The 23,582-nt window shown below is 38.3% G+C and overlaps 2 long non-coding RNA genes across 3 annotated transcripts in view; one reads left to right on the top strand and one right to left on the bottom strand.

Annotated features, from left to right (window-relative positions):
- Window positions 1-23,582, bottom strand: part of LOC141411007 (uncharacterized) — a 69,621-nt gene that overhangs the window by 13,870 nt on the left and 32,169 nt on the right. The window contains exons 4-6 of one of the 2 annotated variants that reach the window (XR_012435866.1): window positions 22,453-22,553; window positions 20,675-20,784; window positions 18,459-18,581 (exon numbers count right to left, since the gene is read on the bottom strand). This is a non-coding gene — a long non-coding RNA (uncharacterized lncRNA). The remainder of the gene's footprint in view (window positions 1-18,458; window positions 18,582-20,674; window positions 20,785-22,452; window positions 22,554-23,582) is intronic. The other variant, XR_012435867.1, reaches the window with a different exon arrangement.
- On the top strand, window positions 921-4,481 carry LOC141410782 (uncharacterized). The gene is made up of 3 exons (XR_012435566.1): window positions 921-1,272; window positions 2,769-2,856; window positions 4,144-4,481. It is a non-coding gene; the product is annotated as an uncharacterized lncRNA (long non-coding RNA).

The raw sequence follows: 23,582 nt of genomic DNA, 5'->3' as shown, positions 1-23,582 counted from the left end.
TATGATACACCTTTTGGCCAGAAAGCCTTTGCTGAACCTGACCAGGCCCTCAGCACAGACTTTTGAGTCTGGACAGAACCTTGCAGCTGCCTCTTTGTGACACTTACTCCACTACTTTAATTGTGGTTTACATGCTAATCTCAATCTCTTTCCCAAGGGGAAAGAATGAGATCACATCCTGAAAGGAAGTTAAGGATCAGGAAATCCTCGCTTGTGCCACCACTCACAAGTACAGGTGGACATAAGTGGTACATGAGCCACAGAGCTAGGCCACAGAGCCAGGTAGAAGCAGTGAGGTAGAGAGGTGAAGCCAAATCTTCAGGGACTGCAGGTATGTCTGTCCAGATGTTCTTTTCCCTGGGCTGTATGTGGCCTTCCAGGATGGTGGTCAGTCCTTAAGATGGTCACACCTGAAAAAAATGAATTCTCAAACACTTGGAGAAATACAGTCACAATCAGACAGCTTAAGCCTCAGGGAAGTTCATCCATTCTCACTGTCAGATATAATTCCAGGAAGGAGTAGAAGGAAGAGGAAATCCCAAAAGGGAGCACTCCAAGGAATTCTGAGACCTGAATTGTCAGGATAGAACAGGAAGGCATTCAACCAAGGGTGGCAAGTGGTCAGCCACAAGACTATAGATCATACTGTGTTCAGGGGAAAAGGCTAGGATGAACAAAGGGAAAAGGTCTGCAAGGCTGAGGCTGTCAGGGAGAAAAAAGACTAGAATTTCCCCTGTGGTACTCAAAGGTAGGATCTCTCTAGGCCTACACCTCCAAAATAGTTCAACTGTGCATTCATGTACCCTTCCATAGAAGCATCCAGGACAAGAGCTGATAAATGGAGGGTACTAAATATTTGTTGGATAGATGAATGGATGGATCGACGAATGGATGGATGGACAGATGAATGGATGGGTGGATGGATGGATAAATTGATGACTGAATTGTTACTAAAGAATTACTCAGAGATAATTGTGTCAACAGAAATAATACAAACATGGTATCACTCAGGCAGTCCATCATGTCAGCCAGGAGTCTAAAAGGAAGAACCAGAAGCAAAGCAGAGATACACACTGAGCAGCTCCCCAGAGCCACAGCCTCAGAGGGAGGCAGCCAGATAAGTGGAAAGGTAAGCCTTACTGGCTGAGATTCTTTTCTTTATCCATATCCTGTTTTTTGATTAGGTACCTGCACTTTCAGTACTTGAACTTTGTGCAAGTAAGGAACGCTGCAGAACTGTAGAAACCAGAAGGACTTCAAGAATCCTGACATGTAACTTTTACAGTCCCCAAGTTAGCTCAATAGCTCAGATATTCATAAGTGATAGATGATAGCTAGCTAGCTAGATAGATAGACAGATCGATAGATAGATATACACACACAGATACACACTTATATGCACATATTGAGTGAGGGGAGGACTGATGAGAGTGGTTTAAGGAACTGGTTTACATCATTGTGGGAGCTGGAACCTACAAAATCTGTGTGACAAGTAGGTAGGCTAGGGATTCAGGTAAGAACTGATATCGTACCTTGAGTCTGAAGGATGAAAACTCAGACAGGACTTCTAGACTCCAGTCTGAAAGGAGAATTGCTTCTTCAGGAAACCATAGTCTTTGCTTTTATGGCTTTCAACTGATTAGATAAGACCTTCCCACATTATGGATGCTAATCTTCTTTACTTAAACTGTAATATTAATCACATCTAAAAAAAATACTTTCACAGCAATATCTAGACTGGTGTTTAATCAAAAAATTGATCACTGTAGTCTAATCAAGTTGGTACACAAAATTAGTTATCATGGTGATACCCCTAACAGCTCCCAGAAAGTTCCTACAGTAAAACTAACAACTAAGGCTCTTGGCAATAAGAGGCCAATTTCTTTGACCTCCTTTCCAGAATCTGGTAAGGAGAGGATGCGCTCTGGTGAAAGAATTACCAAATTACCAGTTTGTAAAGTGCTGACAAGATGCAAAGCATCTTCTGACTGAGTGACTAATACATTCAGTGCAGGGATAGAAGAGAAACGCCTTCTCAAGTGCATTCCTAGACCCAGAGGGCCACCCGTGGTATGCACCCTGCACATTGTTGGAGGTACAAGAATATCTAAACATACACAATGAAAAGGAGCTCTTTTATCATTCAATGGATTATTGCTGCAACCTGCCATACCCGGTGGACTGGGCCAAATGGATTTCCATTGCCAAATTGTTGTAAATGTCTTTCCAAACCCAAGCCACATGCCCTTTCTGCTTTAGCTTCATTTTGGTGTCATGGGAAAGAACTCATACAGGGCTGCCCTATGAAGGTCAGGGGAAGGGGAAGCACCTGGGACAGGCTGTGTGTCTAAGGTGGCTAAATCTCATAGCCTGGCACAGGCAGATGATCTGGAGAAGTTACTGGCTTGGGTCATTGACGCAGTCATGCCCAGGCCCAAGAAATCAAGCCTTCCTTTTATTCTTTCATATATATTTTTTTTTTCCTTAAACAAGGAATCTATTGTCCTCCCTTGACATGGTGCATCTTTTCATCTTTGGAGTTTGGGTTGGCAGAAGATGGGAAAGACTATTCTATTTGTTCCCTGGTTTGTGAACTGGAAATGATAGTACCTGCCCAACGAGTCCATAAGACACTGGAGATGATAGGCTTAACATGAAGTGTGCATTGAATATATTTCCAATCCTCTTCCTTTTGGTTTTATGTTGTCTGTGTAATGTAGAATGTTCTGGTTGCCATGTAACTTCTTTTATGATGTCTCACTGAACAGTAACACAACCCCTTAAGACAACCACTACCTATCCCCAACTGGCAGAAGAGGACACTGGGAGTCAGCTTACCACCCTATTGGCTTTGGGGTGAGTAGGATGAGTACCCACTCTGTTCTAAAATTCATACACTAGCTAGCATACTCAGGCCTTTGATTTCACAACATACAACAGATCAGGAAAAACGTGTCTGGGGACATAATGACAGGCAGACAGGTAAGAGAGTGTTGTGGGGCTGCTGAAGGTCAGGCCTAAGCACGAAGTGGGTCACAGAAGAGGCAGGAGGTGGAGAGCAGGGTTACTTGTGGCGAGTGTGCAAGACAGCTAGAGGATAAGCAGAGTGTTCTCTGAATCAAGTTGGTAGAGGAGGAAAAAGAAAAGGCCATATTGTACATGAGGAACTAAATGTCTGAGGTTCTGTAAGTCTCATGGGAGATATGATGTCACCAGAGAAGAAGCAGGTGGGTGAGATGAGCTATTAGCAAAAGGGTAGCTTCCCTGTGTGACCACAACATTTATGCCACCATCCTCTCTTGCCTGGAATACTACAGCAGACTTTCAACCTGTCTGCCTGCTTTTAACCTTGACCCCTTCAACCTGGTCTCCACTGAGCAGCCAGACAAGCATGTAACAACATGAGTTAACTCTTGCCACTCCACTGTTGAAAACCTCACTCAAGAAAACCAAGGTTCTCACCAAGTCCTTGCAATGCCCTCTTAAATCAGAGGCTCAGAGGGCTGTTCACACACACACACACACACACACACACACACACACAAACCAGCACATGTCAACTATGTGCAGATCTTTGCCCTGGCAGGCCCTCTACGTGGAATGTTCTTTCCCTAAACAGCTGCTTCTTTCATGGCCTCCTTCAACCCTGATCAAACCTAGTATTCTCCATGAAGCCCACCCTGCATGTCCTATTTCTGCTACAAATTGTCCCTAGTCCCCACCATCTCTCCATTTCCCATCCTTGCTTTCTTTTGTTTTTATTATTATTATTATATACACTTTATTATTATTTTCATTACTTTTTATCATCTGTATTCATCACTGGCAAGAGTCTGTGTTTTGTTCATGGCTGTCTCCCAAGATCTAAGCAAATTTCCTAGCAAATGGTAGGTGTCTCATAAACATTGTTGAATAAATGAATGAATTTCCATTGTCTAAATCCTGGTTCAAATCCCTGCTCCCCATCACCTTCCCCCTGCCCCTCTTGGGCACATAAATTATGCTTTTTGAGGCTCAGTTTCCTCTTCTATGAAATGGAGAAATTGTAATTTATGCCTGATAAGATTGCTGTGAGGAGAACCTTACATAAAATGCCTGGCATAAAATGGGCTTTCAAACTATTTTCCTTTAACATTTTCATAGGTGGCACTAGAAATACATGAGAAGAGAGGTTGCTTATTTTAATTTTCTGAGCAGAAAGAATCAACAAACACTCAAGAACCCCAGCTTTGCGCTGGGCCTACTGAAGAAGCAAGGACAAAAGGCAGACGTGTCCTCAAGTGCTGAGTCCTTGGGAGAGTCAGGTCTGATGGTTATGTGTTAAGTGCTCCAGTAGGAGCATTTGGAAGGTATTGGTGGGAAGGAAAATTCAGCAGAACTTAACTTTTTCAAAATAATGTATTTTGACATAAATTAAAACTGACAAGACATTACCAATAGAGTCCCTTGTACTCTTCATACAGCTTCCCCTACTGGTAACATCTTACACAATCACAGTACATGGGCAAAACCAAGAAAATGACCTGTGTCAATGTGGTGATAACTCATGACTTGTTTGGATTAAAGGATACCTAGACAGAGGTTAAAGTATATTTCTGTGGCACCTGTGAGAGCATTCCAGTTTCTGGGGGAGACTGGCATGCAAGCCAGCGGAAGGAAAGAGGAAGGGTCTGTCTTCAATGTGTGCAGGCAGCATGTCATTGGATGGAGGTCTGAACAGAACACAAAAACAGATGAAAGGCAAATTCTCTCTCCCTCTCTCTTTCTCTCCCTCTCTCTCCCTGTCCCTCTCCCTTCCTCTCCCTCTCCATCCCCCTCTCCCTTCCTCCTGCCTTTCTTTCCCTCTCCTCTTCTTCTTTCTCCTCTTCCCATTGTCCCTCCATTTCCAAGAGTTAGACACACTTTTTCTCCTGCCCTTGGATATCAGTACACCAGGCTATCTGGTGTTTAGGTTCCAGATGCTGCACTAGTGACCTGCTGGGTTCTCAGGCCTTTGGCCTCCAACTGAGAGCTATTCTATCAGCTTGCATGATTCTAAGGTCTTTGGGTTTTTACTGCTCCATGCTACTGGCATTGATGGGTCTCCAGATTTTCAGTGACCTGTCATGGGATTTTTTAGTCTCCATAATCATAATCATATGAACCAATTCCCATTCTAAATCCCCTCTTATCTGTCTCTCTATCTACCTGCCTGTCTATCTCTCTATCTTATTTGGTCTCTCTGAAGAGAGACCAACAACAGACCTTATTCAGATTTCAATAGTTTTTATATGCGTTTTGTATGTGTGTATGTGCATGTAGAACTGAGATTTCATCATATGTATAAATATTAACTGTTAAAGAAAAATCAAAAAAGATTTCACAAAGGAGACAAAACACCATGTTATTTCTCACACCATTTTGGAAGCCAGGGTTAATGTTGTCATTTAACAGATTATGAAGCTAAGAAAATTATGAGGCTCCGAAAAAATTCAACAGACTTGTCTAAGAGGACATGTTTAAGTGGCAGTCCTGGTACCTAAAGATCTCTGACACTCCACCTGCACATGTAAAGGACTTCACCTTCAGGAAGGAGGTGGGCTGGGAATAAAACATCATTCAGACTCACTGGGCTTTGTCTTCAGAAATAATTCATCCCAGAACAATTTGCTGCTGTTTGAACTGCCATTTTGGAAGTACCAAATATTTATTTTCCTTGATTTTACCCTACTATCTTAGCTCCATAATACCTTTTACAAAATGAAGGAAAAAGAGTCCCTACCCCAGGAAACAACATTGTCCTTATACTTCCCACCCAGAATCACGTCTTTGGGCTGCCAGCTGAATCCTGTACAGCAAAGAAAGTAAAAAGGTTTAAAAATGGGGAACATGGAGAGAGGCTTAAGCAGCCTGGGAAGAATCCTGCAGAAAGAAAGTGACTGTTGTCCTTCCCTCTGAGGCTCCTTTTTGTTGCCCAGTCTTGCTGAAAGCAGCAGGGTCTGAACCTCAGCCAAGGGACAAAGGGCTTTTTTGGCTAAGAGAAGTAATTGTGGTCACGATGGGCCAAAACCAGAGGAAAGCATTTTATGGGGTAACAGGGCCTACCAAATGTCAGCAGCGGTGCCTGCAGGATGTAATTTAATTCTGCAAGCATTTAAGATGCACCTGCTCTATTTTAGCCACCCCACGTAATTAAGGGACAACCCCCATGAGCTCCCAAATGATTAGAAGAGTCACTCACACCACTCAGTTATTTACTTCATTTCTCACTTCTTTGGCCCTATAATTTAGTGATTAAAACATTGCCTTGAAGTAAGAGAGATGGGCTCTTTAATGCAGTCATCAAAAGTTAATTCAGCATCCACTAAGTACCCAGCACTGCTCAAGGAAGTAGGGAAACAGAGGTAGACAAAATAAAGATCCCTGCCCTTATGGATCTTGGTTGATTGGGGGTGAGGGAGAAAAGAGAGACAATAAACAATATGCACAACAAATAAATTATATAGTATGTTAGAGTGGCAAGTGCTGTAGGAGAAAAAACACAAACAGCAGGGCAGTGGGTCTGGGAAGAACAGGACAGGGCACAGTTGAATAAAGTATAGTATTAAATAAGGTCATCAAGGTAGGGCTCTAGCAGAGAAGTGTCAGCAGCCTCAATGGTGGGGCTAGACTTCAGATGCACAAAGTTCAAGCCAGCAAGACCTGTTAGGTGACTATAACAGCAATCCTGGGGACAAATGACAGCTCAAGCCAAGATAGTAGTAGTAGAGATGATAAGAAGTAGCTAAATTTTGAGCATGTGTTGAAGGCTAATCCAAATTCCTAATCGACTGGCTGTAGGGTTCAGAAGAAAGGGAGGAAACCACTTTGACACCAAGCAAGAGCTAATAAAGAATATTAAGAGTTTTGTTAAAAGTATGATCTTGGACAAATTTTTTAACTTCCATTATTTTCTTTGTAAAATGGAGAATAATAACAGTACATGATAAGGCAGCAGTGAACATTAAAATAGATAATACATGAAAACATTTGGTTTGTGAGGACAGAGCATATAATTAGGAGAGATAATCAGCTGGTGAGTCTTACAGCAAGTGCAAAGCATAGCCCAGTGCTGAGAGATTGTGAGAAAGTTCAGACACAGATAGGGTAGAGTAAGGGGATAACCGAAATGAGCAAAGAGACTGACCTTTCATTCTCATAATGACTATTAACTCTATGTTACCTTTCATAAGTCTTTTAATCTCACTCAAGCTCTGTTTCTCAATATGTAAAATATGAGGGAAGGTGACTGAGATCAGGGTCTGCAAGCAAACCTATGGCATATATGTGAAGCTTTACTGAAGCACAGCCATGCTCATTTGTTTACATATTGTCTTAACCTCCTTCCTGTACAACAGAGATCTATAGCCTGCAAAGTTTTAAACATTATCTAGTCTACAGAAGAAGTTCATATACCCCTGACCTAGATCATTGTTTCTCACGTAGGGGTTTGATATATACATGACATAATCATAAACATAGAGCCATGAATTCTTTCTTCATATGAATGCTTAGCCTGAAGCCTAACACATAACTCAGAGTAAGTGTGTCTCCAATCTGGTTGAAGAGTGGTGAGGTAGGGGTCAGGTGGGGGCACTGATTCTATTCTAGGCTCTGACCTGTCTCATATCTAAGCTAAACTCTGAGGTACCCCCCTCTTTATTCCTGGGGGATCCTAAAACCACAGTTTATAAAATAGAAACTTAGTATCATGTCTAGAGGCTTTGTAGGTCTCTAACAGTTCACAGATTCATGTACAAAGTCGAAATATACTCAGATCAAAGTGAACAAAATAGAAAAAAAATCTTTTTATTATTTAGCAAGGAGACAATGATGATTAATTTTTATAAATTGGATAAACTATTATTTGTGTCAAAAACCTCAAAACTTGTTTTTCTCATGCATGAAAAGTTAATACTACATTAATCCAATATTCAATTCCTCTTGTGGCAGACACTTCCTGCCTCAAAATGCAGAAAGTTACACTGTGCATAGTGTTCAACACTTGTAATTCCAGCTACAGAGGAGGCAGAGATTGGCAAAGGAACACAGTTCAAAGCCATCCTCAGGTCTGAGGCTTTGAGCCCCACAACATGACTGTCACAAAACAGGTCATCCAAGATGGAGAAGCAGCTACGGACTCACTGCTCAGAGCCAGTTGGTGGATGTATAGAGCTTTTCCCCTTATGGAGAAGTGAAATTCTGGTGAATCACTTCTGCCTAGAGCCATGAACTTTACCATTTTCAGATCTGGGGGGCTTTGGAGGGCACACACACCAGTTCACCATCAGGAATGGAGCCAAACAAGCTGACCTAGAGACAGGATTGACATATTCCTGTTATTGGCATGTGGAAAAGTATTCCTGAAATTCTATGGAGGCAGTGAGAGGCATACACACAGGCCTGGGGGCAAGGGGAGAGCAGTTGTCAGATCATTAGATAGGGTATGATTTATACAGATGATGAGAGAGAGGAAATAAAAAACATTTCTCATTTAACCATACATCTAATCCTAGCTCTATTTCCTAATCTCATTCTAGTGGCACAGAAAGCAGGAATCAAAAAGCTGCCTAGCAAGCATGAGGCTATGAGTTCAAACCCTAGTACCACCAAAAAGAATTTTTTTTAAATGATAGAAGGATCCATTAAAAATATGTATAAGAAGTAGTTGGACTCCAAGACATCTCCTAAACTACAAATGACATACCTAGTCTTCACAATCTCACTCACGCCCATGACAACAGAAGGTTCTGGACTCAGGGATACCTGGCGCATGTGAGGCACAGATACAGAATTAAAAATGCTTAAAGGAGAACCCAGCTTCCCATTGTTCACTCAATTTCCAGAAGACTGTCTGCCAGCCTGCTAAGCCCAGCAAGAAGAGTGTAGGATTCGGGAACTCCTTAGGAAAATGAGAAACCCAGTGCAAGGACATGTGGCCATTGGACAATTAGAGCTTCTGCAAGAAAACAGCTGACTATGTGCCTAACTAACCAATATGTAAGCCCATCCCTCAACAAACCCTGACCCCATGTGTAGGCATTCTAATTTTGATTTTTTCAATATCATTACACAGCAAAGAATCATCAAATTCTTGGAATGTTTATCATATAATAAACAGAAAAACAGAATTATTTTTAAAAGGGACAAATAAATATAGAAAATGCAGGAAGCAAAAGAGACTTAAAAAGGAAATTCTCAGAGATGTAAATTTTAAGGCCCGGGATGGTGACACATATCCATAATCCCAGATATGTGAAATTACAGGCCATAGTTAGGAGGATCATAGTCTGAGACCCTATCTGAAAAAATAACTATGGCAAAATGGGCTGATGACATGGCTGAAGTGAAAGAGTGCTTGCCTAGCAAGAGCTAGGTCTTAGTTCAAACCCTGATACTGTCAAAAACTAGTAAAATATATTGCACTAATGAAACAAGAACAAGTATTATTTAAAAGACAGTCACAAGACAATAACAAAAATCTCTTCAAAATTAAACCTATACCAAGAAAAATTTAAATTCAGTGTAATAGTTGCAAAATGAAACTAAAGAAATCTGCTGAAACCAAAGTAAAAAGAGCTAACAATAAGACAATTTTTTAAAAATTGAGGCTCTGTATAGGGCAAACAATAGCTAAATATTAATAGTTCCAGAAAGAAAGGCTAACAAAAACACTAAGAAAGAACTATAAAGTGAATAGTTCAAGAATTTCCCAAAATAGAAGAAGAGGGTCTAAATATTTAAGGGCCCCACTCACAATCTAGTACAATCTGAGTTCAAAAAATTAAAACAGACTTTCATTAGGGCAGAGCATTTCAAAATTTTAGAGCACTGAAGAGGACAAAGAAAAAATTGTAAACACTCATGAGTCCCAGCAACAAGGAACTTCCTTATGTCACACTGGACTCTAGAAAATAATTGGAAAATGTTTTCAAAATGTGGAGAAATAGTGATTTTAAACTTAGAAGCCCACACCTGGATGAACTCTCAATCAGATGTGGCAATGTCTTTAAAATTTTGAATTCTTATTCAGAAAGACAGTCACAGGTGTTTTCCATGAAACAGGGAGTAAACTGAAAAGAGAAAAACAACAGATATTTAAGAACTTCAACCCAGGAGGGATGCAAAGGTAATTCTCATGATGGTTGAAGAATGTGCCCATGAACAGTTGCTCTGCCCAGGTCCACAGAGAAAAATCAGATAAGGCTTCAGGTGAGACACACCTGTATTTCTATCTGATCTCATCTTCTTTCTTCTCTCTCTCTCTCTCTCTCTCTCTCTCTCTCTCTCTCTCTCTCTCAATCTTACTCACACACACATGCATGCACACACCCAATATATAACCTGATATGTCTGAATATACCAAAATGAGATTACAGCTTTGTAAATAAGTTTTAGAAGGAATTGATGAAAGGTTCATTAAAAAACTAAGCAAATAAAAATGAGGCATTTATTACCTCTAAAGAAAATAATATAAAACAATATATGTACACATATAACCATAAAAGGAAAGAATATCCTAGGCCTAGTGGCTTGTGTTGCTCAGTAGTGAGTGGTATTTACACAGTCAGCTGTCTGTTAATGTAACAACTAGCTATGATGATCAACTTCTATAAAGAAAAGGTTTATTTTAGCTCATAGTTTAGGAGGTCTGGGGCCTTGGTTCCATCTTAAATGGAGCCTGTGGTAGAGTCCATTGCCTAGTGACCTGTGGTGAAGCAGCACATTGTGGCAGGAGCACATGGTAGAGCAACATGGATAGCCTCATTCTGGGGAAGCCAGAGAGAGGAAGAGGGAGGGGCCATGCCCTTCAAGAGCACAACCTCAATGATCTGAAAGCCTCCCACTGTGCCCCACCTTGAAGAGCTTCACCAACACCCAACACCACCAACCTGAGAATGTTTCAGTACATGAGCCTTGGGAAAACATTTAAGATGGATCCAAACTACAGCACACATTTAAATACTTATTTAAACAGAAAATGTGATAGAACTATATTGGGAAAGTGAGAGATAGAAAATAATCCATCCTTCAAAGAAGTTAAAAGATAAAACTGAAAAGAACAAGAAATAGTAGTATATTTGTGTTATTTGGAAATATGAAAATATATACAAAATGAAACACTAAAACAGTTTAAGTGAGCTGCTCCTAAGGACTAATAATTAAGAATAGATCCTACTACTGTAGAAATACTCAACTAAATATGTTCGTATGATACTCTGATAAAATTGAACTGAATTTAAAAGGACAATACAAAAAATCCATTAATTTCATATACCATATTAAAATGTAAAGGAAAATGATCTCAAATGGTACATGGCAAGCATCCAACATAACTTAAAATTCATTTGTGGCAAAATGCTTGACAAACTAATAGAAAGACAGAACCTATTTAACAAAAAATAGCTACAAATATTTTTAATAATGTCTCCTTAGGAGCAGTTAAGTGAAGAAGAAAGTGAAGTGTCTTCATTTCCACTTCCATTTGACATTGTGTTGGAGGCCCAGACAATGCAATAAGATAAGAAAAAGAAATGAGGCATAAAAATTGCAAAAGCTGTCCTTTTCATATGCAGTAAAAGCTTTTCATAACTTCAGAATAGTTTATTATTATAAGAAAATTATTTCAAATTAAATAGAGTTCAGTAAGGTTTTTGCATATATAGTCCACAAGAAATTCTAGTGTAAGAGCAAAGGGAAGACAGCTACAAAAATCTGTTTCTCAAAAAATATTAGAAACCATTTAAATGTCTATCAATAGGAAGTCATTAAATAAAGTACATAGTAATTTAAAAACAATCCCAGTATCAACAAAAAAAGTAAAGAAAATAAAAACAACAATAAAAATGAAGTAGAATGAGGTATATTGATGTTAGTAAATCTCAAAATGTAACATTAAACAAAGAACTTGCAAAATGTTAAGAATGGTATAGTGAATTATTTAAACTTGAAAAAATGTTTTTTGTTAATGTTCTATATGTTAGGGTTAAGTTCAATTGTTAGAGAAAAATACTGAAGAAATAAGAAACAAAATGGGCTGTTTTTCTCTCATAAAGAAAATATGCAGATAGATTAGTCATCCAAAGTTTATATCGATAACCTATGAAGTAATCAGAGTCCTAGGATCCTTTGAGATGTTCCTCTGTCATGCCCAGAGAATATCTTTCATCTCAGGTCTGAGATACCTACTAAGTCTCCAACCGTCATATCCCAGTTCCAATAGCAGGATGAAGAAAGGTCAAAGATGTTTTCCCCTATTTTTTAGAAGATGTGGTAGTTAGACACAACACTATCACCCAATCTTCATGGCCAAATCTTAATAACAAGAGTCTACTTGTTACAAGAGCAAATAGACAACAAATTCTTCCCTGTAAAAATCAGTCTTCATCTGTTCCAAAGAAGAAGAGAATGGACTCCAGCAGGTGATTGGATAGCACAAACACCCAATTCACAGTATTAATCTAATGGGATTTAGTGGTTATCAGTGATGAGTGAGAAGAGGAAAACAAAAGGGAAAAGTACAAAAGAAGGCTCAAATGTGATAGTTTATCTATTCCTTCAAAACATTATTTGAAGCAAATAGTCATGTCTTTGCTTAAAATTTAATACACCAGATTAATAATGATGGTTTCCTTAAATGTATGTAGTCCATTGACTTGTTTGTAAAATACACATGCCACCCTAAATTTTTCGTATGTGATTTTGAGAAGTATGACCCAAAAAAGATTAAGGAACCATGTATCCTAATATGCTTCAGGCTCTGACTTGGTAAGGGGGTTCAGTAGAATCGATAATGGTTTATTCCTTAAGAAATAGTGCTTGAATGATAAAAGCAAGAGCACACAAGGGAGAGGTGAGGATAGGTAAGACACCTAAAAAACTAGCTAGCATTTGTTGCCCTTAACGCAAAGAAACTAAAGCAGATACCTTAAAAGCAACTGAGGCCAATAGGAAAAGGGGAACAGGAACTACAGAAAAGGTTAGATCAAAAAGAATTAACATAGAAGGTAACACACACACACAGGAAATCAATGTGAGTCAACTCCCTGTATACCTATCCTTATCTCAACCAGTAAAAACACTTGTTCCTTCCTATTATTGCTTATACTCTCTCTACAACAAATTTAGAAATAAGGGCAAAATAGTTTCTGCTGGGTATTGAGGGGGTGGGGGGAGAGGGAGAGGGCAGAGTGGGTGGTAAGGGAGGGGGTGGGGGCAGGGGGAGAAATGACCCAAGCCTTGTATGCACATATGAATAATAAAATAAAAAAAAAATTTTTAAAAAAAAAGAAATAGTGCTTGATGCAAATATAGCCAAGATTCCCTTAGCAATGGGGACTCATTCTGGGAAATAATTTGTTAAGTCATTTCATTATTACATAAGCATCCGGGGTATTCTTAACCAATCTAGGTGGTACAGCCTGTTATGCACTTAGGCTATATAATGTATATCATCATATACAGTCTATCATTGCCTAAAACTAAACAGTGTATGACTGCACTCAAAAATGTTAAGATTTGACAAATTTTGACAAATCTACATAGGCAGTACCATTCATTTTTGCTTTTCCTGGGATTTTAACATTTCATGATTAAAAAATAAAGTTAATTTTCAAAAGGTCAATTTTTGTGCCACTGTTCTCTATTTTCAAAAAAGTAATCTATGTCTGCAATATATACACAAGCAACTTAGAAGACATAAGGTTTACTACAAATTGTATCTTATCTAGGACTCATTTTAATTTTTAGGATAAAACCCTGGATTCATCAATAACTAAAGTTTTAACTACCTCTTATAAATCCTCCTTTTATCTATTTGCTTCTAAATAGGATAGTTGAGGACCTACTATGTGGGGATGATGATCACAGGGCTCTCTTGGCTTGTGAATCCTAGAGAGGTCCTTAAACTTCTGATTCCCTGTACAAAGGCCAATGTATTCTCCTTTTGATTCACACTGTAGTTAATAAAGTGGAAATTCTTATCCTAAGCACAGAAGGCTGTGAGCACATTGTTTGACCCGTTTTTTGACAAAGATCCATTCATTAAGTAATTGTAACTGAGCATGCAGGCTCCACACGTCTCTGCTGTTCAGGCTTCCACCAGGAAGAACTTTGGTTGCCACTTCTGTTAGACTCTATGGTAGTCTGTGCTTACTGATACCTCAGAACACTTCCCTGGGTCCCCTCATCTCACCTCCCTCCCTTTCCTCTGAAGGCCTGTTTACTCCTTCATCTGCCTCAGAAGACAGATCTCCCCGAAGGAAGGTGCACTGTTTTGATCACTGTGGTATTCACTGATGTTGCTGTTTGGCCAAAAAGTAAAGCCCTTATGTGGCAGAGTGTGGAGGTGCATGTCTATAATTCCAGCTAAATGGGAGCAGAGGTAGTTGGATCCTGATCCAAGGCTGGTCCCAGGCAAAAGTGAGATCTTGAAAAATAAACTAAAGCAATAAGGGCTGGTGTTGTGGCTCAAGAGTTAGAGAACTTGCCTAGCAAGCACATGGCCCTGAGTTTAAACCCCAATACCACCAAAAAATAAAAAATACAAAGACCCTTAACGGTGCAAAGGCATCCCTAGTTACTTCTAATTTACAAAATTATAAAGCACTGCAAAAAATCCAACCATCAAAAACTGACCCCATGGTGTTTATTTTACAGTAATTGTTTTTGGAATTTCCCTCAACAGAAATAGCAGAATTTCGAGGTCTTGATTGCTGGGAAAACAATTCCTGCCACTAAGGGAGCAGTCATGAGGCACAGCAATCAACTCTGGCATTGCAGGAGTTCATGTGAACAGTGTGTTGCCAAAATTCCTACATGATCAAGAGAAATGGCACCAAGAACAAAACCTCTGTCCAATGTCCAGGTGCCTCATTCATTTCCTGTTTTTCCAATAAATTTACATTAGACACAACCCCTAACCTTTGCAGAACTCAGTTCCTGAGAAGATAAGTCTTCTCATAGCATCACAAAATCAAAACCTGAAGTATCTTAGGCTACATGACTCTTTACCCTTTTCTGATTTGTATGTCTCAGAATCAAATTATTATTATTTTTTTTGTGGTGCTGGACTTTGAACTCAGGACCTCCTGCTTGTTAGGCAGGCGCTCTACCACTTGAGCCACTCTGCCAGCTCAAATTATTAATAATTTAGGGTTCAGTCCATGGCAGGAGGCAATGTAAAACATACATTTAAGAAAATTATTGCTATGCCAAGCATGGTGACTCATGCTTGTAATCCCACTACTCCAGAGGCAGAGATTAGGAAGTTCATAGTTCCAGGCCAGCCCAGGGAAAAAAGTTAGTAAGACTTCATCTCAACAATAAGTCAAGAATGAAGTATGCATCTGTAATCCCAGCTATGAAGGAAACAGAAGCAGGAAGACCAGGGTCTAGGCCCACCCTGGACAAAAATGCAAAACCCTATCCAAAAAGAAAATAACTACAACAAAAAGGGCTATAGAGATGACTCAAGGGATAGAGTATTTGTCTAGCAAGCCATGAGGCCCTGAGTTCAAAGCCCAACTACTATAAAAAAGAAAAAGAAGTTGATTGCTCTATTTATCATGTAGTTCAAGGACTTAAAAACAATCACAAGACTCTTTAGGCCTGGTGGCTTATGCCTATAATCCCAGCAACTTGGAAGGTGAAGATTGGGAGGATCTTGGCTCAAACTGAGAACAGGCAAAAAGTTAGTGATACCCCATCTCAACTAACAAGCTGCATATGGTAGATCTTTTCTGTAATCCCAACTATACAAGACGTATAGGTAGGAATATCACAATATGAGGCCAACTTTGGGCAAAAATGCAAGACTCTATCCAAAGAATAACTAAAGCATAAAAGGGCTGGGGGCTCTGGTTCAAGCTGTAGAGCACCTGCCTCACAAGACTAGTGTTGTTGATAATATTATTATTATTTGTTGTAGTGGATTGAATAAAATTCGCCTGCAAATTCAAGACTATGAAAGACAGGAGAATTTGACTTTATTTGTGAATATGGTTTTTCAAGTTATGATTAGTCAAAGCTCTTGAGTTGAAGTCAACCTGGGGCTAGAGAAGACTCTAAGTCCAACAACTGGTATCCTAACGAGAAGAGGAAAGGACACAGAGAGAGCAAGGAACAGACCTATAAAAATATGGAGTCAGAGACTAGAATTATGCTGACAAAGCCAGTAGCTTCAGGAGTCGGAATTGCTGGAAGAGGCAAGGAAGCCTCCTTACCTAGGGTCTACACAGGAATTACTGCCCTGTTGATTCCTTCAGCTCAAACTTCCAGCCTCCAAACTGTGAGAGAATAAATTTCTCTTCTGTCTTCTGTCTTTAACCACCAGCTGTAATGTTTTGTGATATAGCCCTAACAGACTCATACAGCACTGGTTTTAAAAACACTAAAACTGAACATTACATCATTTGTTAAAAATGGTCACACTTTTATGTCTATTGCAAAACACAATAATAAGAAATAGGAAAAAGACTTCTTAAAAGTGTTAGGAAACCAACCAGGATTGGGGGCGTGTGTCTGTAATCCCAACTATGTGGGAGGTAAAGGTAGTATGACAGTAGTCCAAGGACAGCCTCAGGCAAAAGCTGAGGACACCCTATGGGAAAATAACTAAAGCTAGAAAGGGCTAGGAGTGTGGCTCAAGTGAAAGAGTGCCTGCATAGTAAATTGAGGCCCTAAATTCAAATCTGGTATGGCCAAACCAAAAATGAAAGGAAGGGAGGAAAGGAGGAAGGGAGAAAGGAAGGGAGAAAGGAAGGAAGAAAGGTAGGCTTTAACCCAGTTCCCACTGCCTATGGTAAGATAGACCTGAAAATGTACTTTTTAGGCAATCAGTGTTTTTCTCAATGACTGGTAAAAGTGATCACTTACACACAATGTCAAAACAATTCTTTCAGCAAGAGTCATTTATAACTTAAAGAGAAGTTAGGAACTGCAATCAAAATAATGATAATAACAATAACAGTGCTGATAATAGCAGGCCACACTTCATGAGGGACGGCTGTGTTTCAAACACTTCCCCGATGTCAGCCCCTGAGTTGGGCTGTATGCTTGATGCCCATTTTACAAATGGCAGAGCCTGGAACATAAGGTCCCCAAGCACAGCTAATGTCACCTCTGTTTACTGACCAGCACATACTAGGAGCTCAATAAATATTGGATAAAGTAAACGGAACTGAGTGTCTCCTGAGGTAACACAGCTAACAAGCAACAAAACTTTAGCCCAGGTAATCTGACTTCAGGAATCCTATTTTTCAAATTATTTTGTTAGCATATATTAATTGTTTCAGCTGAGGAGTTTCATTGTAACATCCACATATGTGAAAAAATGTACTTTGATCATATTCCTTCCCTTTTGGGCTCTTTTTTTAATCCACCCTTCTCCAGCCCTCTTAAAAACTTCCTGACAAATTTTTAAAGGGGTTTCATCAAGACATTTTCATATGTGCACACCAGTACTTCAATTATACTCTTCTACTCCTCACCCTCTCCTCCACCCTCCATCTATCACTGGGTTCACCTCCCCTCAAATAGTCCCCTCTTATGTTCATGTCTTTTATTTAAATCTAGAGCCCACACATGAGAGAAAACATGCCATATTTGTCCTTCTGAGTCTGGCTTATTTTACTTTATATCATGATCACCAGTTTTATCCATATTCCTTGAAATGACACAATTTTGTTATTTTTCATGGCTGAATTATACTTCATTCTGTGTATATGTCACATTTTCTCTATCCATTTGTCCATTGATAGACACTAATTCCATAATTAAGCTACTGTGACTGGTGTGGTTATAAACAAGGGTGTACAGGTATCTCTCCTGTATTCTGACTTACCTCCATTCAGATATAAGCCCGAGAATGGTACAGCTGGATCATATGAGGGTTCTCTTTTGGTTTTTTGAGGAACCTGGATACTGATTTCCATACTAGTTTACATACAGTACTAGTTTACATACAATATATAAGAGTTCATTTTTTTTTTCTGTATCCTGGCCAGCATTTGTTGTCATTTGTTTTCCTGAGGACAGAAATTCTAGCTTTAACCAATGTCCCTTCCTCACACTAACAATGCAAGTGAAAACTAAAACTTTGAACTGTTTCGGTACATAGAATTTGGAAGTAAAACTAGCCCAATCACTTCAGGAAACACAGAAAAGGAAGCAGCCGTGCAGTAATTTGCCACCCTGCCTATCAGCGTCAGTAACTCGTGGACACTTCCTCCGGGGTTTGTTTTCCTCTCTGCACTGTATCAGTTAATTCCAAAGTGATGTTCACATTTTAAAGACATGTTTTGCTTGTAAAATTTAGCACCACTGCAAACCACATTTCTATACTGTTATAGGCAAATAAATGATTTACATATTGATATATTTTATTGGTGTCTGCAGAGATATAATGTAATATTTCACTAAAAAAGTCTTAGGTAACTTACATCAAGTATTTCCTGTTGTATACAGGTTATTTCCACTGTTCTTTCTACTACAAACAGTTCTTCACTAGATATCTTGGTTCAAGAGCTTTTAATAATATTACGATTATTTCCTTAGGATAAGTTCTAAAAAAGAAAAAGGAAAAAGGACACCTGGGACAAGTGCTGTAAAATTTTTAAAGGCTATTACTACTATATGCTGACAAAATACTTTCCAAAAAGCTTATACCAATTTGTACTCCCACCAGTCATGTGTGAAAGTGAGAACAGAGCATGGTAAATATTATGTATACTAAAATATTGACTGGTTTCATCAGCAATCACTGACCTCTCATGATCATAATTTGCATTTCTTATTGGCTACAAGTTTCTCAAAACACACATATGCCTAAGCTACCACCCGCAGTCCCACTCCTAAATACCTATATGTGACCACCAATTCACTCCCAGGCATATACCTGGGAGATATGTGCAAGTCCATTATAGCTGTTCATAATATTCAAACACCTGAAACAGTCCAAATGCCCATCATCCCTAGAATCAATACACTGTGCTACATTCATAAAATGAAATGATGCAGAAAAAATTTAAACAGAATGATCTGTTACCACATGGATACACCTCCCATTACATTAACAAAGGAGAGAATGACATTTAATTCCATGTACATGGAGTCCAAGAATAGGTAGAGCTAACCAATGAAAACTGAAGTCATAATAGTGATGGAGGGAAGAGAGGGGTATTGGTATTGACTGGGAAAAGGCAAGCAAGTGACTTTTTGGTACTGAAAAAATTATGTATCTTGATCTGGAGAGGTGGACATATACGGGGTGTGCAAGTCCACTGAATTTTAAATTAGCTCAATTTATCATACAAAAGTTATAACCTAAAGAAAGGAAAATTGTGAAGCTCAAAACAGCCAAGCATGCATTTTGAAGGCCCCCATAAGTTACTGGACATTCTTGTGATAGTCCTTTAGGGTAAATTGTTCATTGCTCTACTTTATGAGAGGGAGAGTTGGCTTCTGGATGATATCATGCTTTGCTGTTCAAGAAATTTTATAATGAACTCACTGAACTATTTACACATATGTTTGAAGATTACAGAAAACTGGAATGGTGCCCTGAAGACTTAAAAAGTAAAGGAAGTCATCTTAGCAATTACCATCTGGCAAATCCTCCACTTCAATTATTGTTTAAATAACTCTTTTAGAGACAAAAAGAGTGATAAGCCTAAAAATAAAAGAAGGATAATAAAAAATTTCAGTAATGGGAATGGCAGAAATACTAGGAATCAGAAATACTACATTCTAACCCAGGTCCTACAACAAATTATTTCTACAACATTGCCTTCCCCTGTTTTTCTTTCTACATGTTTTTCTTTTCAGTCTTTTTTTGGTACCTCTCAATCTTCCACTCTTCCTGTAAACATTGACATTCACTAGAGAAGCATATCCCTAGATAATTGCATGTAATTTCATGACTCTAAGTACTGTCCATGAGCCAATGCCTCCCAAATTTATAGCTGTAGACCTAACCTCTTGCTTTATATCTCTATTTAGTACAAACAGGCACCTCCAATTTAAGGTTTGAATGTTCCAGGCATACTCTACTCCCCAGAACTACTCTTTCAGTTTCTTCCTCTCACAACAAAGTTAATCATGCTGCTCAAAGCCCAAATCGAAGTGAGGCCTTTCTCACTTTGGATTTTGTTCAAAGCAGTTATCATCATGCTATGTACCACATATGCTGTACATATTTCCCGTCAGAACAAAAATGAAAGGTTTATGAGGCAAACAATTTGTTTTGCTGTATTACCAATGCCCAGAACAATGCCTGGCATATTCTAGCAACACACCAGCAACATGTTTGTTCAATGAATGAATGACATCTTGAACATTCAGTATTTCTGATTTAAATAATGTCTAATGATAATACATAAGGACCATCTTTAGGAGCACTATAATGTACTCATTGAGTTATGAAGTTTCTATTGATAGAAAGATGTAAGGCAAGCAAGTAGTTAGGAAGGGAGGGAAAAAGGGTGAAGTAAGTTTGTATTAGAAATTCTGTAGATCCTCATTGTTCATGGATTCTGTACTTATAAATTGGCCTACATACTAAAACTTATTTTTAGTCCCCAAATCAATACTTATCAAGCTTTTGTGGACATTCATATATATGAACAAACCATCAAAAAAATTCAGTCACCAGACTTACATGTTCCCAACTGATGTCTAGTCCTCCATTCCTCTTCAAGGTAAGTGTCCTTTGTGGATCTGTTTAATGAGATGTGGTTCACATTCTTGTGCTTTCTGTTGGAGATTTCACTGTATAAGACATACAACTGAAGTTCTATTTACTTTTCCAAAGCAGAAGAAGCTTATTTAACATCATACATGCTAAATAAGTTTCACCTGGGCATGAGTTACTGTGCTGAATGAGGTATAGAGCTCAACCAGCAATATATTTTAAATAGGGTGTCTTTATATAATAAAGTTATATATTGGCTGGCTGATGAAAATACTGTGGCCAGAGTCTTGTAGGAACTTAGCCTTAGAAACAATTTCTCCTAGGGTCAGTGGTTCAGTATTTGCTAGCTCGATTTTCCTTACAACTTTATAGAACATAACTACCACGTATTTGTGAATCAACGGTACTTTCGGAAATTTAGAAATAAGATTTTTAATGGACCATACTATAAATGCTTCCATTAATAAAATCATTACATTCATTTTTAAGTTCAGATTAAAGTTTAAATCATACATAATGAAAGGAATTACTAAAAATTACTCAATTTCCTTCCCAATAAAAAAAATCAATTTTTAGACAATTTCTCTAAATTGCTAAATTTGAATGCATTAAAATTATTGTGAACTTACCAAGAGACTAGGTCATTGTGCTTTTAAACCATACTTCATATATGAGAACATTAGACCACTTATATCTCCAGAAACACATATTTTCTGCCTCCCACACTGAATTTGTTAAATTATTGCTTTGATAATGTTGAAATGTCATTTACATTTGGCGCTATGACCATAAAGTCACCAAGCTTTCAAATTTGCTTTATTTTTAACCTGATTAAATATGTAACTTTCACCAGTACTTTGGCTGCCTTTGCAGTGAAATGCTTGGTATTATTAATTTCATTATCCATATTGTTAGTTATTACTAGATTATAACTGTATTGTTATATTTAAGATGGAAGAATGCACATTTGTAACTCATCACACATACATACAGACTACCAAAAAAAAAAATAATCCCACTTACAAGGACACAAACCAGGAAAGCCCTGGGCAGCAACAACCACTGTCAGGGAAATGCAAAAATCCCTGGGAACACACTTTCTAGTTCTAGGGGCCACCGTGTAAGGCTCATTTTGAGGTTCTGAAGCTGATCTAGAAAGAAATAACTTCTTTCTTGTATTTCATTGATTTTAAGGCACATTTTTTCACATTTTAACATCTCTGAAAATGAGGTGTGCCTTACAATTGATATTACGTCAGAACTTAATTGACAGTGATTTTTGTTTGCTTCTTAGTAATACATAGAAAATAGTGGTGCATCTTGTAATTGATGGCCTCTTTGATTTCACAGAGTACAGCAGCACAGATGTGGAGGGGCAGAAGGTTGGGGGAATTGTGGATGATGGGCAGGGATAGGAGAAGGTTGGATAATTGGGGCGGAAAATGGCAAAGGTAAGTGAGTAGGAGGAGTCACAACCAAGGACTGGGAATATTTTAGTCGAAAGATTGTACAAAGGTCAGCTTGTCCATGATCATCATCCTCAAATATTCAAAGAGCTTCCATGTGGAAGGAAAGAACACACTGTTTTGTATAGTACCTCTGGGCAGAATGAGGGCCAATACATCAAGTAAATCATGCCATTTTGGGCTTAAAACTCAAAAGTTTAGAAATTTGAGCTGGTCAACAATTGGAAGAACTTCTCTGTGAGAAGGCCAGATTGTGGGGAGTCAGGAAGAGTGATATACCTTTTAAGGGATATTTCTGCCTTGAGTTTAAGATCTGATAAAATAACTTCTCTTCCAGTTTTAAGATTCCAAAGCTCCATATTTCATACCCAGTTAAGCCTCTGTTAGGAAATTAAGTTATGTAAGTAATCAAAAATAATGAAAATACATGGGAAGATGTTGATTGTACAGTAAGATTCAGTCAATATATTCATTTATAGGATGATGGGAAAATAAATACAACGTATTGAAATATTATACAGCTCTTTAAAATAAACATTATGAAGACCATGTGCCAGCAAAAGTAAAAGTGTCTGATAAAGTCTTGAGTGAGTACATAAATCACAACACAAAATTATATTTTCACTGATTATAGGTTAAATATAATCAGAGCTTGGGAGAGCTCTGACATAGTCCCTGTTTTCAAAGAACTCATCATCTACTGTCAAATACTGGACCTAAATTATTAATTGAATCTAGCACAATAAATCATATAATCTAGATGAGACAAGGTAGGGGAGGGAGGGGAATTGTGGTGGATGAACACAACTAATTTAGATTGAATGAAAGACACCAAGAAAAGCTGTCCAGGATGCATCATTTCTATGATTGGTTGTTTGATTTTTACAAAAATAATAAATGATTTTATTTTTAAGATCAGTAAGCTGGCTTATACTGAAAAATGGTAACATTCTGCCCTATTCACCATCAAATCTCCAGTCCTGCTCCTCAGAGTCAACCTCTTTCAATAATTTCACCTTCTTCCAATAACTATCTCCCTATGTCTAAGTAACGTATTTATACCATTAGATCTTGTTTTAAAATTTAAACAGGTATTGACTTCCTGTTACATAAGTTAATGAGTTATGTAACATAACTCAACCTTCATCCCCCTATACTTAATTCTATATAAAATATTGGGCAATCAATAATCATCATTTGCATCATTATGACTAAATAAATGTTATTTTTTTTATGGAACCAAAAAGTACATTGTGATTACATGTCTTTTCTCATAGGACTTATTTTTCCTAGAATTGTTAATAGACTCTTATTTTATTTATTGATTTGTTCAATGTGTTTGCCACTTTTTTCTCAGTTACACCAATAGATATTTCAACATCTGTAAGTTATTTTATTGTAACTTATAA

The sequence above is a fragment of the Castor canadensis genome, chromosome 9, assembly GCF_047511655.1.
Source record: "Castor canadensis chromosome 9, mCasCan1.hap1v2, whole genome shotgun sequence".
Classification (NCBI taxonomy): Eukaryota; Metazoa; Chordata; class Mammalia; order Rodentia; family Castoridae; genus Castor; species Castor canadensis.
This window is presented reverse-complemented; position numbering and strand designations above follow the sequence as displayed.